Source organism: Vipera ursinii, assembly GCF_947247035.1.
Source record: "Vipera ursinii genome assembly, chromosome: 7".
Taxonomy (NCBI): Eukaryota; Metazoa; Chordata; class Lepidosauria; order Squamata; family Viperidae; genus Vipera; species Vipera ursinii.
Window position 1 is genome coordinate 50,218,393 of NC_139521.1, and position 18,351 is coordinate 50,236,743.

An 18,351-nucleotide genomic window follows, 5' to 3' on the forward strand; every position below is an offset into this window, starting at 1 on the left:
TTCTGCTGAGAATTACTGGTGATAATTGAGCCTGGTAGAGCTATAATTCATTAACTTCTGGAGAACCATAGATCTCCTACCTTTGTATGAAAAACTTTTATTTACAAATCTTCTGGCTCAAACATGGCCTGTAGATGCTGCTGCTTTTAAGAAGTAAAATTAGAAACACCTCCATTAAAAACCTCTGTTGCTTCTTAAACACCTCTTGCCGGCGTTAACTTCCCATCGCCCTGTGCGCTCCCACAGAGAGGGCCTCCTCAGGGTGCCGTCGGTCAGGGAATGTCGACTGGCGGCTCCCAGGGGGAGAGCATTCTCTGTGGGCGCGCCTGCCCTGTGGAATCAGCTTCCAGTTGAGCTTCGGATGGCTCCCGACCTTCGCTCGTTTCGCCGCGACCTGAAGACTTGGTTGTTTGAACAGGCCGGCCTGGACTGAGGGATTGGATTTTAGAGTTATATTTTAAAAATGTTAAATTTTAGAATGTATTTATTACTTAGGGCTATTGATTTAATCTTATTTTAATTTTTATATCTTGTGTGTTGTTAGTGTTTTTGCCCTGTACACCACCCCGAGTCCTTGGAGAGGGGCGGTATATAAATCTAATAAAATAAATAAAATAAAATAAATAAACTGAAAAATCAATTGTCTCATTCACACCGCCAGCTAGCAGCTATTCACTAACGGTCTTGAGAGTCACATTATCTTTGCATGTTTTCTGTCGCAGGTCACAACATTGTATTGGAGCGAGGGTCAGAAAGGAGCTTAGCTTTTCCAGAATACCCTGGAATTGATCAATTGTATGATATCAGTCAAAGGATTAACTCTTCTTGGTTTATTGTTGTTGCTTTTACTTGGTGGCGGCTTCATGTTCATGTTCTCTATGGTGAGGCTGTCATTCTTTGCTACTTTCAGAGGGTTTTTTTTATTGTCCCTGTCAGTTAGCAGCCCAAGGTTACTGCCAGCTCTCTGTCAGTGCTTTGATTTTTGTCAGCGATGGCCAGGTCCTTTTAGTTATCTGCTATCTTTTCAGCTTTGTTCAGTCTGAGCTCTACTTGTCTACTAATTAGCTCTTTGGAGATTTCCTTTTTAAAACTCACTATCACAGAGGACAGGAACCGTTCAAAAGTTTTATGCTTCATAGTAATTCCATATTCATCCACATCCCATGCAACCCTCCTTTTAAAATTAAAAGTGGCAGCTCAGGCCAATTTAAACTATATAAGCCATAGCCTAGTTTCTTTTAATTGTCTCCTTGTGTGTGTGTGAGAGAGAGAGAGACAAAGAAAGAGAGAGACAGTTGAATATATATGTATTTGAATGATATCTCTCAAATTCTTGAGAAGGAAGGAAGGAAGGAAGGAAGGAAGGAAGGAAGGAAGGAAGGAAGGAAGGAAGGAAGGAAGGAAGGAAGTTTATAACCCAATGACCAAGGTGTTGCACATTTTTTAAAAAGCCATCATTCTTTATAACTTATTCTGGTTTTCTGTATTTTCTGGTGTGCAAATATTGTGTTAGCTGAATATAAAAGTAGCACAACTTTTGGGTACAAAAACCCCCCACACTATAACAACATCAAGAGTGGTCTTACATCTAAGGAGGGCCCTGAGGATGTCTTTGTTGTCAACTTCAGAAGAAAAGAGAGGAACAGAAGAGGAAACTGGCAGAAGGAATAGATGCCAAAGAGAACTCAAAGGATTAGGTCTGGACGAGGTGATCGGTATTCGAAAACCGTCTGCCTTCTGGCTCTGATCTAAGGGAATAGGCTGGCAGCCAAGCCAGAGGGCATAACAGCACAAACACACCTTCAGCAGACTGCTGGAGGCTTGCCTCAGTACCTTAAAATTGTACTAGCAATTAGAAATCAAGGTGCACAGCAGCAATAGGCAAAAGGCTCTGTTTATAAATAAAAAGCCCGATTTTTACATAATACCTGGACTATTTTTATCTTCCTCGTTGCCACCACCACGAGAATCACTTTCCTTTTTGCTACTAAGTGTCTTTTTCAGGCCCCCAGAGGTATTCCACCAATGCGGCAAACTTGTGACTACATTTTACTTACCGTATATAGTGTTAATGCTAGCAAGATGAAAGTAAAAAACCTTTGAATATATTAATGTTATAACACAGATGTCTTACTTTTCAGAGTCCTTTATTTTTTTTAGAAATATGGTATGGTTAATAATGATGCAGATTGTGCTGGACGGATGAGCCGATGAATCAGGGGAATACAGATTACATTTAAAAAAAGAAACAAAAAAAACCCCTTCAAAGCTGAAGTTGGCTTCATAATTTAACTTCCATTCTTGTCAGGAGATCATGTTGTTAGCTGTAATTGTAGTCTCACATTATTCTAAAGCATCTGTGTATAAATGAATAGCTTTAATCTAAACAACATTAGTGATTCAGATAACTTGAGTAAAGGAAACACTACATCATGGCAAATAATTAGACATATGTTTATAACTGCCAAAGGTTTTATAAAATCAGTCACATCTTATTTAATACTTTTTCTGGCTTGCACACAATTGTGGCCTTGTTCTCAGGTGGAACATTCAGTTTTAATATCCTGGTTAGAAACAGTTATATTTCCATTATATAGATTGAGAATTTCCTGAATGTTACTGTCAAAAGAAAATGAAATAGAAAATAGAGATAGGGTTGAACAGTTACCATGCATAAGATTTGTGATGCAGAGTAAAAGAATAGCCATTAATTGGCAGCAGAAGTGAAGCTCTTCCTGATATGTGTAGCTTCTCTGTGTATTATGGCATCCAACAGCAGTACAGACTAAAATGTCTGCAGTCTCCAAATTGCCTTTGTTATTAGAGCTTTTTCAAGAAAGTATCAAAGGCAACAAGGCTATGAGTCTAACCCAGGTATTTGCCAGATAACCAAGAAAGGTTGCTAAAGAATTTGTGACTGTGTAAGACAAAGTGGGATTCCTATGAGTTAATTGAAGACAACCAGGATTTGAATACTTCACAGTGCGGCAGAAGTAGAGATGCAATTTACAAATATGTTCAGGACTTCTTTGTAATATCCTCTCCATTGTATCATTGCATTTGGAGAGAGCTGCTTGAGATCCAGCCCCATTTGAGATAAAGAGTATGTTGGCTACAATGCTGACCTTCCAAGTAATGGAATATTATTGAAAATACTGTCCTTGGGTCCATCATCCTGGTCTTCAGTTTTTCCCCCCTTTATTTTAGAGAGGCTTTCAGCCATTGTTAATGCCTTGTCAGAATGGAGGGTGGCCATCTAATTTTATTTTTGTCTTTGCTTTATTTCTTTGAAATACCTATTGAAGACATTGCTGTTATGAAATCCTGCTGTTCACAGCCTATGATTTTTCATGCTGTGATAAATAATATTTCCAAGTTTTCTACATATTTCCTATCAGACTTTCTGCTGATTATAGATGTTCTGCAATTGCTGCTTTTAAACATAATTCTATTCTATCCATGTTCTCTGTATACATCCAGAACATAAAAATACTGAGTCCAATAGGTCAAAATAAAGGAACATATAATAACAAACTAATCATTTAACATGTTAATATTCCTTTCATACCCCTACGCCATGGGATGGTATTAATAATTTCCAGGTCCTGAGTATACCTTTCACTGCCCAACATGAACTAGAATGCTTAACTTGAGAGGTCCATGGTCAGTCTCTAATCATAAATTCACTTCCAGTTTCAAAAGTTAACATAAAAATCTTCAGAAGACTATCCATAAGTCAACAGGTGGTCCTCTCCATGCTCCCCTTAAAATATATTTGGCTGGTGAATCCCAGTCAATACACATTCAAAATGCAAAGGTCCAGATTGATGGTCATCTTCCTCAGATAAAATCCCACCATATTAACAATTTTCAGTTCCATAAACTCTTATCATTATATCTGTTTGGGAATAAGTATAAATTAAAAAGAACAATTTCCAGATTTTTGAAAAGTAGCAATTGTCAAACACCTAAAGGAGGTAGAGACACACATTTATTAGTGAATGATAATTAGAATAGCTAATTGCACCTTGTGTCTCTTGTCTAACACATGAATTAATATAGAATCCATTTAAATGTACGGTAGTTCATTTACTGTATAGCTAGAAGGACTACACACCCTTTATTATAAAGAAGACTTCTTTATTTCAGAAAGCTGCCCTTTGGTTATATTTAATTAAATTATTTATTTTCCTGATTTTGTTACTGAATTTTCCATTGTAAAGAAAGTTATAAACATAAGGAATTATTTTTTATTCCTTACATACCTCTTTCAGATTTATCCTTTGTTTTTTCCCAAGAAAATTAGATCACTGTATTTATAGCCCATGTATGTATAGTTAGTGTAACTATATACTAGAAACAATGTTAAAATAACAAATGTTGAGACAAATGCAGATTTGTATAAAATTGCAGTCTATTTTATCTGTTGAGCAAATTTTGAAATAATAAAGTAAAGGTAAAAGTTTCCCCGCACATGTGTGCTAGTCGTTTCCAACTCTAGGGGCCGGTGCTCATCTCCGTTTCAAAGCCAAAGAGCCAGCGCTTGTCCAAGGGCGTCTCCGTGGCCATGTGGCCGGCATGACTAGACGCCAAAGGCGCACGGAACGCTGTTACCTTCCCACCGTAGTGGTCCCTATTTTTCTACTTGCATTTTTACGTGCTTTCGAACTGCTAGGTTGGCAGAAGCTGGGACGAGTAACAGGCGCTCACTCTGTTATGCGGCACTTGGCATTCGACCCACCAAACTGCCGACCTTCTGATCGACAAGCTCAGCATCATAACCCACTGAGCCACCGCGTCCCTGAAAACTGTATAATAAACCTCAAAAAGGGCCCCACCCACAAACAAATTTGTGCTGTGGTTCCACCCGTTTGGAAGAATGCAGTCTCTTAAAATGTTGCTCTTGACAACTACCTTCCCACCGTAGTGGTCCCTATTTTGCTACTTGCATTTTTACGTGTTTTCGAACTGCTAGGTTGACAGAAACTGGGACGAGTAACAGGTGCTCACTCTGTTACGCGGCACTCGGGATTCGACCCACCAAACTGCCGACCATATGATTGACAAGCTCAGCGTACTAACCCACTGAGCCACCGCGTCCCTTTTTGAAATAATACTACAGTTTAATTTTAAATTTAATTACAATGCATCTTACCTTAGTATAGAAGACTATTTGGATGGCTCTTGTCAGCTCAGCTTGCTGTCAAGGTGTTAAACATTGATAGACAACCTAAGTTTTCCTACTTATCTTTCCCATGTGTTCCTATTGTAAGGATCACTTTGACTGAGTAACTTCTCAAACAGAAGACTCAATACAATTATTTTCACAACCTAATATAACTTCAGTAGAAACTAAACTGGCCAGTCATCAATCAGAAAATCTAATGGATACATTTGCTAAAAAAAAACCCAAATCCATAAATCAAGCTGTAGCTTTGTAAAGGGTTGTGCAGTCACCACATCTGAGACAATCTTAATAGTCAAAACAAGCAATCTGATTAATAATGATCACATTTTTAAGAGGGAGTCAATCACAGTTGTCAGTCTGTGGGTCAGGAATATTCACAGCTAAAAAATAGCCTGTCTGGAAGTAATTCCCTTCTGAAAGGACTTTTAACTGTGTATCTTCTCTTTTAATTTATTTTCATGTGTTTTAGTCATATTTTTATTATATTTATATATTTGTTATATTTCATAATGTAATTTTGTATCAAAATATGAAGCATTTCTAAAATAACCCCATGTACTCTGCAAAGCAGAATATGTGGCCACCTTATTTACAACTGAGTTAAGTACAGTAATTGCATGGGGAGCTATATTAAGAATCTATTCTATACTAGGTTTTTTTACTAGTAGGAAGGCATTATTGGATAAAAAAATGCATTGCCTGATTTTAGAATATAAGATCAAATTTTATCACATGCCTTACTTGCCATTTCAAGTTTTATAAATCATTTCAGTTTGTTGGAAGTCAGCACCCACCCACCTTCCTAGAGAAGGAAATATTTTGGGGAATATTAAAAAAGGCAGAATATTGTATTTGCCCAAAGGAATAATGAAAAACCTTAAGCAAAGACAGCCCCAAATCTCCCTGCCCCAAGCAGAAACTGAGCAGATAGCAGCTTTTAGAAATGCAGATTCAGTAACCTATTCAGAAAGACTGAGGTCCCATTCATGTGCAAACAAATGCTGCAGAAGCCCATTCAAGACAGGATTTTTGTAAATCCCTTGGTGCAAGATTTGACGGCTATAGCAGAATGATAGGATTAGAACCAGCAACCCGTCACCCAAAAAATCCAACATAGGACCTAGCCATCAGCCACAATATAAGTTACCCAACACTCTTTTAGAACACAAATGCCCACCCCATTGCACAATCCCCTGGGGCATTCCAAACATAAAACCCCAAAGAATGTATAAATGTCAACCTATCCCAACCCCACCTGGTCAGTTGTCCCAGAACTACATGCTATTGGTTATGTTCTTCAATAAACAGAACCTTCTTTCCAAACAGCCTCCATTTTATTTATTCCCGTCTTCAGTGCTTTTTTTGTAAAAGGAAAAGGTGCCAGAACTCACACACATCATATAACCCGCCTTGCCTACCCTACAAGGTTCCATCCAAAAAAGGTGCCAGAACTCCGTTCTGAGCGTTCTATGAGAAAAAAAGCCCTGCCCGTCTTGGACTGGACCTGAGGTTATAATGCAAATCATATATAAACTGATAAACTTCAAGAATAAGAATAAAATTCAGTAGAACTTTAATCCACAGATAGCTAGATAATAGGTAGATAGCTAGATTGATTGCAGTTTTCTACAACAGTTATTAAGTGGTAGTGACAAATGTTTTCACTAGAATTTGGTCTATAATTACAAGGGAAGAACACATTTTTCTCACATTTTCAAACCTCACAGATGAAAGGTAAATTAAAGTAGCCTGTACTTTAGAGTAAAAAAGGGAAAGTACATAGAACACAAAAATGTGTGCCTCCTCAGGCTTCTTCTTGTCAGAAAAATCAAAGGAGTCATGTTTAACTATGCAAATGGTTCAGTGGTAAAAGATCAGACCAAACACTTCCAACAAAACAAAACAATACCTTGTGGAGAACAAGTATTCTGCAGGAAACCCCCCCCCCCAACTTCGTGAAATATTTCAAATTCCTGATAATAAAGAATTCTCATTCTTAGACATTCTTTTGACTGTCACTCTCATATTGGACTTCATTTTATCTGCCTCTTTTCTCTCTCTCTGTCTCTCTTTCTCCTTCAATGCTGATTCCCAATTCCCAGATACATCTAGGACTTTTGGACTTGTCTGACTGTCAGTTCCTCAAACTCTCAAGGCAATTGTTATCAGTCTTGTATCCTCCCCTCCAACTCACAGATGCTTCCACGTCATGTATGACTTCTTAAATATGCATGAAAATTAAGTTCTTAATAGGACAGTTGACAATATTAGGTTAATTTTTGTTTTTATAGGACAAGATTCATTAAATTGCAGGATCTTCTCAAAAACAAAGTCCTTTGTGTAGAAAGTTGATTCCTATGTATAGTTTTTCCTTTCATCTTGAGAACTTAATATTTTAGTGTCAAATGCGACCTAATTTACTTTGGTTAAGAGATAATGACTGAAAGGATAACAGGCACTCCCCTTAAACCAGGGGTCTTCAAACGTGGCCCTTTTATGACTTGTGGACTTCAACTCCCAGAATTCCTCAGCCAGCAAAGCTGGCTGAGGAATTCTGGGAGTTGAAGTCCACAAGTCATAAAAGGGCCAAGTTTGAAGACCCCTGCCATAAACCCTTAAATGCATAGAACTGATAGGATTTACAATTTCCATGCAGTGCACAGAAATTAGTTGTGGCCTCCTAGAAAACAAATGGTCACGGAGTCTAAATTATTAAACATTACTTATGTGTTTATATGAAATTAATCAAATCAAAACTATATTATGGGTATAAGGCCAGCAATCAAGTACAAAATACTACTAATACTAATATCTTCCAGATGCAAGGAGAGATGGATGTTGTACATAGAATTGTGCATTTGGGCAACCTGGAACAAATATCCAACCAATGGTCATACAAGGAAATCAACAAATAGAAGGTATGTTTTCTGCTGGAGAATTTCTTCAGAATCAGATAAAACACATGAAAGTCATCAAGTATTCACTGCAGATGCAGAAGAAGCATGTGATTTAAAAACTCCACTGATTGGCACAGTCTAATTTATTTCCTTGTGCCTATACAATGGGATAATAAGGTCATGACTACCTTGAGCCTATCGGTTTCTTAATAATCCAGGGGATGGGATGAATGGTGAAATCTCCAGGGGCTTTCTATAAAAGCAGAGGTGCAAAGATTGCATTTCTCTGTGTAGCACCCTACCAGATAGATGGTTTTCTTTATGGATACTTAAGATCCCAGAAGGTATTTCTGTTAAAATCTTCTGTCATCAGGAGGAAAATTTTCTGTCCACCATCATTGGCTAAAATAGCTGGTAGACAGATATCACAGTCATTATCTACTTGCTAGCAGACTGACAGGCAAACGGGATAGTAGCTTGGGGAGGAAAAAGGTGGCCAGTGAGGATGCCATGAAAACTAGATTGAAGGATCAGGGATAGGAGAGGAAAGAAAACCTTATAAGTATGCAACCCAGATGCATTAATGATAGAACTGTCATCATATGCAGGTTTTGAAAGCCAGAGAAAAGTTGCTGAATTTTTCTCTTCATAATAAGGCAATGTGATTCTTCCTTCCAGTTCCCCTTTCATACTCTAATCCCTATGATAGCAATTATTAATCTATGATACTTGCTTGCTTGGTATTTTTGTTTATCCCTGTATTACTTAATTGTTTCAGCATTAAATATGTGACTACAAGATGATCTATAAAATAAAGTAAGTTCAAACTACCCAATCTCTGATAACAACAGAATAATTTTATGCCATTTCATTTAAGAATAACTTAACCAATAGTAAGAATTACAGAAAGTCACAAAAAAGGAAGAATATATGTATCTGCAATTCCTGTTTCAAAGTTAATACATTGCTGCACAAGTGTTTTACTTCCAGAAAACTTTTGAAATATAATTTTAGTGCAAAGAATGGACTAAAGTATGAGTGAAGTGAAAGATATAATTAATAATCAAGCAGAAAATGTGAAAATGCAACTTCTCTGTACCTTAAAAGCAGCGAGCAGCCTACCTGGTCCCTTTTGGGCTAAGCTGTTTGATCAGCCTCCTTCAGTCTCTGTGGATGTCCTTATCCTAGTCTAATTGAAGGACCCCTGTTCTCTTTTTATTTTTGCTCTATGAAAAATGCATTGGAGATGTCTTATAATGAACTTTGATATGGTGAAATGATAATAATGTCCTAATTATATATAAAAATGTAATTACACTTGCTACTATTATAGAAAAAGTCCCTTTATAATGAAGTGTTATGTTGGAAAAAGATTTCATTAGAGGTGGATTCCTTACTTGTTAATTTGGCCTCTGATTCATCACTGTAATATTAAAAAAATTGAAGTTACTTTTGATGTTTCTCATTTGTGGTTCATTTCATGGCTCTTGCACCAAACTTTTTAAAGATATGCTTAAAACGTACCTGCTCTTTCTGTATAAAAAACCTCATTTCTTTCATTAAAGTAAAAGAACATGGACTATGGCAACATTTATATTGACCACTCACCTTTATGTTTAAAATGTTTTCCCAAGAGGGTGACTGAATAATCATATTGATTGCATAATTAAAGGCTACAAATTGATGGTAAATCAGAATCAATGAGTGATATTGTCACCAGAAATGGTGCAAGGAAGTTAAAATGTTATTGTTTCACACTCTGGAATTACTCAGAACATGAATTTTAATTTAGTAAGAGGACATGCTTGAATACTTCCACTATATTATCATCAGAACAATTGTTCTTATATGCATGATACTGCCACATCCTAGCTATTCAATGTGATTGATTGGGTTTTTCATTTGGGTCTCTCTAGCAAATATTTCCTTTACCTGTAATAATCCAAACCTAACCATTTTGATTTCTCTATAAATGAAGCAGAGGTTTCCATGTTAATGGAACATATAAAATATAATGAGTTTCATTTTTATAAATGGGTTTTCTTAGCTACAGACACAGATACTACAGAGCTCCAAAAATTGAATTTATTCTCAAAAATTAGTGCAGCTGATTTTGTTCTGGGATCAGTTTTCAAATGTTAGTTGATATTTTTTGCTATATAGAGAGAAAACATTTGGGGTTTTAAGTATTTCTTTCCCTGGTCACCGAGAACTGTATGGCAAAGAAAATGACAGGTGTTTTCTTTCCAAGCAAGAAAAACAGAATGCTGTCTTCTAGATATACATTATTTAAATGTCGATGGAGGTTCTCAGTCATTCAATTCATGGTTGTTCCAATGGTGCTTTTTCAAAAGGCAACTGGACTTAGTTTTTTGAAGTTTCACTTCTCATCCAATTCAGAACAAAATGTTTTCAAGGAAAAACAAAATTCAGTTGCCTTTTGAAAAAGCACCTTTGGGATATACATTATCTAGGCAATTCTAATATTTCAAAGAATGCTAGTTTGCTTTACACTATTGTTAAACTAGCCTCTAAATCAGGGGTGTCAAACTGCCGGCCCATGGGCCAGATGCGACATGCCGAAACCACACCCACCCCACCTCCAGCAATGGGGAAAAAGTCGCAATATGTCACAACACGTCAAGTGACATTGCGAGTTTGAAACCCCTGCTCTAAATTCATCACTTGAAAACATGCACAAAATAAAATAAAATCTAATTTTATAGTGAGATCTAAATAAACTAACAAGAACAGAATATTGATCTATTTTTACAACTAGGCTTGGGGAACCCATAGCCTAATCAGATTCCATGTACCAAGTCTTCAGTAAGTGACACTAGTTTAAGCTAAGAGTCTAAATGAGAAGGCTCTTCAAAGACTCTGCAGTTTATCTTCAATTTGGAATTGGTCCAAGAAAACTCCAACTGTGATTTTAAAAAAAAAATGCATGAGAAGGTGTATAAAAGGAATGAGTTTTTCCACAGAAAAAGTAAATGACACAGGAATTGCTAAGGAAAGCAGAAAATGAGGTTCTGGAAAGATAAGGAGATAGAAAGTTCAGAATAATCTCCTTTTCTTTGACTTCTTGAACATCATTTTGTGTTCTGAAAAAAACAACAACCATAATAGCCCCCACAACTTAACACCAGCAATTTAGCACTTAGCTTTTGAATGTGAATTATTATCTTCTCTTTGCATTTACATACAGTGTTTGAAATCTGATAACTCTTTATGTCAATCTGTTTATTTGTAGCAGGAAATAATATAAAAATCTGACTTTTATTTTTATAAAATAAAATGATCCAGTAAAAATGACAGAGTTCTGTTGAACCCTAAAGTCTAACAAAGTTCACATTGCAAAAGTCAAATGCATTTTATCAGAAACATTTTAGACAAAAGTTCTTAGTTAAACTATAATACATACAAGTGGCAAATGTGTTGTTACTTTAATAGATGCACAAACTATCAAGTTACAAGCAATAGTCATAGAAATGTGTCTCCCTGTCTTTTTGTGCTTCCAGAACTTGCACCAAAACTTGGTTGTGAGTGCCCGGAACAGATGGGGAGTCTGTCAAGACTCCTTCAGAGGATGAGAAGATGGCCTCTTGGTTCCCCATCAGAACTGGTGGAAACGAAGCACTGCATCTCATTGATACATATACTGCAGATATACTCTTATTAGGATGATCTAAGTCACAATAAATAATTTCTTCCTCTTACAGTAGTTTGTGACTTTTCTTGTATCTTGTGACTACAATATTCATGGCAGACTTTTTCAGTTTTATTACAGACCTTTCTTCTTTCTTCCCAGCAGTTTAAACCCAATTCTTTAGGGAATGTTGGAATATATGCTAGTATCTAATGCTTTAAATTGTTCATTAGTGGGAGGAAGAGCCCATGAGAAAAGGACAGGACAGTGCAGTCTTCAAGGAGCTAAGGGTGCCTGTCACCTTGAATTATTAACCAGCCAGTCTTCCAGTGGCCTTCTCCTGCCTACACCAGGTGGTGCCTGCCTGTTTTTGCTTGAAAAGCATCTGCTTGCTTGGAGTCTCCCAAGAGCCTCCGGAGTCATTTGTTCCATTTAAGACAGGCACTGTCATTATTCTGTGCAACACTTTACAGAAGCAGCTCCTACTAAATGTCTAAACCATCTGAGCAGCACCGGATGAAGCTGCAAGTTCCATTAATAATACATTTGTGCTTATCAATACTTAGACAACAAGTATTTAAAGACTTCTTCAAAATGAAGGCTTCCCCACCCCCCACCCCAACCACCTAACTTCATACTGTCAGTGTCTTGATGCAGACATATCCAAATGACTTCTAAAAACAGGAGGAACAAAAACTGTGTTTGACTATTTTCCTGGCTTTGGAGTACTTTTGGATTGGAGTAATTATGAAAACCATCTCTTCTGTTATACTTCTTTTTCTTCTGTTTTTTTAATGGGTCCTGAGGGTATGTGGGTGCTGTGAGTGGGATTGGTATAGGTTTTTCACTTTTCAAGCAAAGATTTTATTTTAATGCAATAGACTAACTCAAGCTTTCAGAATATTTCAAAGTTATAATATTAATATAGGTAAAGGTAAAGGTTCCCCTGCACATGCGTGCTAGTCGTTTCCGACTCTAGGGGCCGGTGCTCATCTCCATTTCAAAGCCGAAGAGCCAGCGCTTTTCCAAGGATGTCTCCGTGGTCATGTGGCCAGCATGACTAGACGCCAAAGGCGCACGGAACGCTGTTACCTTCCCACCGTAGTGGTCCCTATTTTTCTACTTGCATCTTTATGTGCTTTCAAACTGCTAGGTTGGCAGAAGCTGGGACGAGTAACAGGTGCTCACTCTGTTACGTGGCACTCAGGATTCGACCCACCAAACTGCCGACCTTCTGATCGACAAGCTCAGCGTCCTAACCCACTGAGCCACCACGTCCCTTGTATTAATATACATCATAGGAAAGTTTACTGTATATTTAATTTGATGTACACAGTGAAAATTGTGACAGATATATTTACAGAAGGGGCTTCAATACTTCCTTAGTTTTGCGTGTGTGTATGTATAGTTTTACAGTCAATGGATAAAATGTTTTAGTTGAATGAAATCAAATTGTGTCTGTTCGTTATGAGAATAGTATTCACTAATAGAAAAAAAATTACATTTCCACAATTTGCTCCAAGGGTTGGGAAGCCACCCAGGGTAGTTTGTTGGGATATGCAAGATTTCTGCAAGGCACCTGGGAGATTAAAAGAAAGGAAATAGCTACTGGGCTGTGATGAATCTAGTTCTGTAGGCCCTGTCAGCAACACTGATCTCCTCTTCTCCTAATTGGATACCAGTGAAATTGACACAGCACTGTTTCTCAGAATATGGTCAGCCTTTCATAGGAAAATATAGTTTAGCTTCCCATTAGATATTTAATTAGCATTGTTATTTAAATGTTGTGAAATAACAATAATGCCATATTTTATACTGCTTCCGTGCAACTGTATTTTGAAGCAATTTACAAAATACAAATTACATTACTAAAAACAAGCTGAAACATATAAAACCATGTTCACGGTTGGAAAAAAGGAGAAAAATGAAAGCAAAATACTATATCCATCAACATTAACCTAACAAAGATGAAGAGAGGTGAAGAGAGTGATTATCAATAGTTAGCATGGAGGCAGTGGTGGGATTCAGCCAGTTTGCACCGGTTTGGTAGAACTGGTAGCTAATTTCTTTTGAGTTCAGAGAACTGGCTGTTGCGTGGCAGAAACTCCCCCCCTCCCATCCCCTTCTTTCCAGCTGCAATGTGGTCCTCCGTCACTTCCTCTGATGCCATGAGCAGTTGCCCACTTCCTCCACCGCCGTGTGCAGTCCCACAAACAAAAGAAGTTTATGGGACTAAAAAAAAAGTTCAATCAATCAGTTCCAGCTTCTCATGAAAAAAGTTGGAATTGATTGATTGGTGGTGGAAGAAGTGACGGAGGCGCTGGAAAGGTCAGAAAAGAAATGGTTTGGGAAGCGAGGGCAACTGTGTGGTGGTGGGTGGGGCAATCTTTCCAGCTCTGGCACTCTACCTGCCGCTTCAGTGGCTGTGTGGGCAGAGCTGCAAAGAAGGCTCGGAAGGAAGAGGGTGGGTGGGCAAGTCAGGTGGCATCTGCTGAAGCCATCCAGAGAAGACAAAAAGCAGTCCCCGCCTCGCCCGCTACCAGCAGTACAGAGAAGCTGCCTCTGAGCTGGACGGCCAGTTGACAGCTGAGGAGACACTGCAGTCAGTTGTGCCCGGGAAAAGGAGAGCATGCAAGGCCAGGAGGACCCAGAGGGGGAGGGAACACAGCTGTGCCAGGATGCATCTGGCCACATGGGACCTCGGAGAGTTAGCGGGCGGCTGGTTGAAGAGAGGGATGGTTGCAGTTCTGCCTGCTTTATTACGTGGCAGGCTATTAACAGGTAGCCCACTCCATTTCATTAAAAATAAAAAAAAGTTTTAATGAAATGGAGTAGGCTGCCTGTTAGTAGCCTGTCCCGTAATAAAACAGGCAGAACCCCGACCGTCCCTCTCTTCAGTCACCTGCCTGCTAACTTTGGTTCCATAGGAAAAAGGCAGGTATCAAATGGTGACTTATTATGCCTTGTCAGGCTGCTGAGGCAGGACCACCTGCAGCCAATAGGCAGCCAAAGCGGCTCTGACTCCCGGCCGCCCCTCCGCCTCTTCCTGTTTCCCTGCATGGCTGACCAGTTGAGGGGCTTGGAGCAGCAGCAGCAGCCACTACTCCTGTCCGAGCCGCTGAGCAGATGGGGGCCAGGTGAGGGCCCCCTTCCAGCCATCCCAGGGCTGTCTCTGCCCACACCAATGGGCCTGTGTTGTGGAAGCGAGACGGTAGTGGCTCTTATCCCCCTCCTGCCAGATGCCCCCATCCCCCTGCCCAGTGCCCCCTCTACACAATCCTAGGTGATTATGGTGTGGATGCCACAGAGGGTTCCATCCCTCCTACCCCCCTAGCCAGACCCCCTTGCCTTCCCCCAGCCAGGACCTGCTGACCTCCCACACTCCTGCACCCACCCCAGTCTGAGATTCCTACAGCCCCCCCAACTGTACCCTCCTACCCCCCACTGGGACCTCATGCCCCCACCCCAGCTGACCCCCCAAGCAGCCCACCCTAACCAAGGCAGAGGGAAGGTGTGGCAGAGAACCTGTTGTTAAATTATTTCAAACCCACCACTGTATGGAGGCACATCACAATTTTGGGAGGGGGGGACAGCATTCAGGCAATAGGTTCCACTACATCTTAGTATCTGCCACCAGGTACTCCATGTACTGAAGAACGTTCCCTGATAATCTCAGTGTTGTAACTGTGAAGGTGCTCAGTCAGGTCTTACCTTCCTTGGGATCCAATGATATATAAGCAAACTTGAATCTGACTTAGTAGCTAATTGATGAGTGCAGTCATTCCAACAGAGGTGAAATAAATAGCTAGTGTTCATCAATCAGCAATTTGGCAACCACTCCCTTCAACAGCTGTAGTTTCTGAAGCAATTATAAAAGGATCTTCCAACAGTATACTCATTGCCACTGTAGCTGAGTCTGTCTAGCTTGCTGCTTATTGTTTTCTTCTCTTTGTTTTCATCTCTCCAGTATTAGAGCTAAGCTTTTGCATAGTGTTTCTGATGTAGGATAATTGGGCCTGGTTATTGGTGCATCAAGGGAGAACTCTGTGTTGATTTGTTTGATGATTCATTGGTTTGTGTTCTTTTCAGGAATCCTCTCCAACACCAAAGTGCAAAAGTCTCAAAATTCTTCCTATCCTGCTTATTAGGGTGATGGGAAAATGCGAATTTTCAGCACTTTTTGTGCATTTTAATGCAATTGTTGTAAGATAAAAAAATGCAACTAAAATTTATCAAAAATTAAAGCCTTCTGTGCCAGTGAAAGAGTTAAGGGTTAATTAAGGGGGAAAAACTCTGTGGTGCTCACTTTTCTTGGTGCCCTAAGTTCAGAGTGTTTAGCGATAACAATAGCAATAGCACGTAGATTTATATACTGCTTCATAGTTCTTTACAGCACTTGCTAAGTGGTTTACAATGTCAGCATATTGCTCCAATCTGGGTCTTTATTTTACCGACCTTGGAAGGAAGAAAGACTTAGTCAACCCTGAGTTGGTCAGGATCAAGCTCCAGGCTGTGGGCAGTTTGCCTGCAATTCTGCACTCTAACCACTGTGCCACCACAGCTCCTTATTTTGCTTAATAAGGATTACTACCATAGAAAACATGATTGTTTCTTTCATTCCATAGGTCAATAAGGTCTCCCTACAGTCTTTTTTCCTGGAATTTATTTATTTAAGATTTCTATGGCTGCCCACACACTCTCAATGACTCTGTGCGGCTTATAAAAATAAATTTTCTCCATATATCAGAATGAATCAGCTGCCAGGGCAGATTATGTTAATGGATTTCTCAGCCCTGTGACAAGAGAACATACTGGAATACCAAACTTCACCACTGATCCTGGTCTGAACATAATAAGAGGATAATGGAAATACTTCTTTCTATTTTTAATTAACCTGAGACAAGCCTAATTCAAAGGTGTGCCCTGTCACACATACCAATTCAATGACAATTTGAAACACGTGCATGGCTATCATGACCACAATATGCTAGGTTGACTTATCTTCAGCATGAGTACTGAAGTCCTGGGATCAATTAACAAAGTATTTTTTACCAGAACTGAAGGCTAATTTGTATAGGCATTATCAACTAGTGGCATGAATCATGAGGGAAATTTTCTGCAGAAAACTATTGTTTTCAGAAAGGGAAAGACTACAGATCAGTGGTGGGAATTGATCTAAACCAGGGGTGTCAAACTGCCGGCCTGTGAGCCGGATGCGTCATGGCGAAATTTCACCCACCCCATTGCCGGCAATGGAAAAAACAGTCACGATACGTCATGACACGTGACGTGATGTTGCGAGTTTGACATTCCTGATCTAATAGTTTCACTATTAAACTATTCTGGCACAAAAAATGAAAACTTTCACATAGATCCTTCTTTCCCTAATCAAAATAAATTGAACCAAGTGCCTGAAATATACTCAATAGGTTTAACCATAGATCTGATCCCAATGTTTCCCTTCCAAAAAAGGTCCAAATTTGATCCCTGTAATTTCCTGGTAGCCATTTACTCTCTCTTAAGCTTTGTACAGTTGCCATTAGTCTATATCTGGACAATACTGAGCTTTACTTTTCTTAGGTAGGACACCCTCCTATTTTCCACTCCATTAAATAATATAGCAGCAATTAATCATGCTTTACCGTTTCAGGATTGAAATTCAAAAAAATACTAAGTTCTAACCCAAAGAGCTGTGCAAAACAGATGCAGAATCAATGAATGCAACAGATTCAATCACAGTCTGTAAAAACTGCTTCAGTTGAGCTTCTTCTTGTATTCAGCTATAAAAGACCCCAAAGCACCTTTCATAGTTGGGTACTAACAATGTAAAAGAACAATCTTCTCTGAAGAAGATTAATCATAATGTTATCCAATATAATAAAAAGGTAGTCAAAGAGCCCTGGAGGGAATGCCTATCTAGAGGGACCTGGATTCAAATCTCAGTTCAGTCAAAGATTTATTGAATAACTGTAGGCTAAGAGATATTCCTTTCTCTACTTGCATTGTGTCAAAAATCAGAATGACATTTCCCATAAATTTGTTTTTACAGTAAACAAGAACGTTTTGGAAGTGTTTTGGCACAATGGAGCAGTATAGATAATAAATAGAAATTGCTTCTTTTTCTTTTCAGGAATACATCTAAACATAGTGTCTGAGATACATGATTCACTGTCCTTGGTAAAGCTAAAAGGTTTGGGGCAAGAGAAAGCCTGGATAGAAGGCTACTTGGAAATCCCTGTCAAGGTACCCTAGTCCCCCAAACCCACTGGAATTAAATGTAAAAGGGAATGATGAATATAAAAATATATTTTTAAAAATATTTCAATAGAAGAAAGTGATTTTTCAAATAATTTGCCATGATACTTGGAGAGATATGCAGTTAGCCCAAAAGATTCAGATTGATTGAATCTAACTCATGTATTAAAATTGTAAGTTTTCTACTTATTCATTGCAAACTGAATGTGCAGAATTTATCCTTGATAGATAACTCCATCTTCAAACCTCTCCTGACAAGATAAATACCTAGAGGTGAAAACTGGAGACATAGATGCTGTTGCTGTAGCTGTTGCACACAACAGATCTTTCCTTTGTATGTATCTGCCAGAAGCAGTACACTC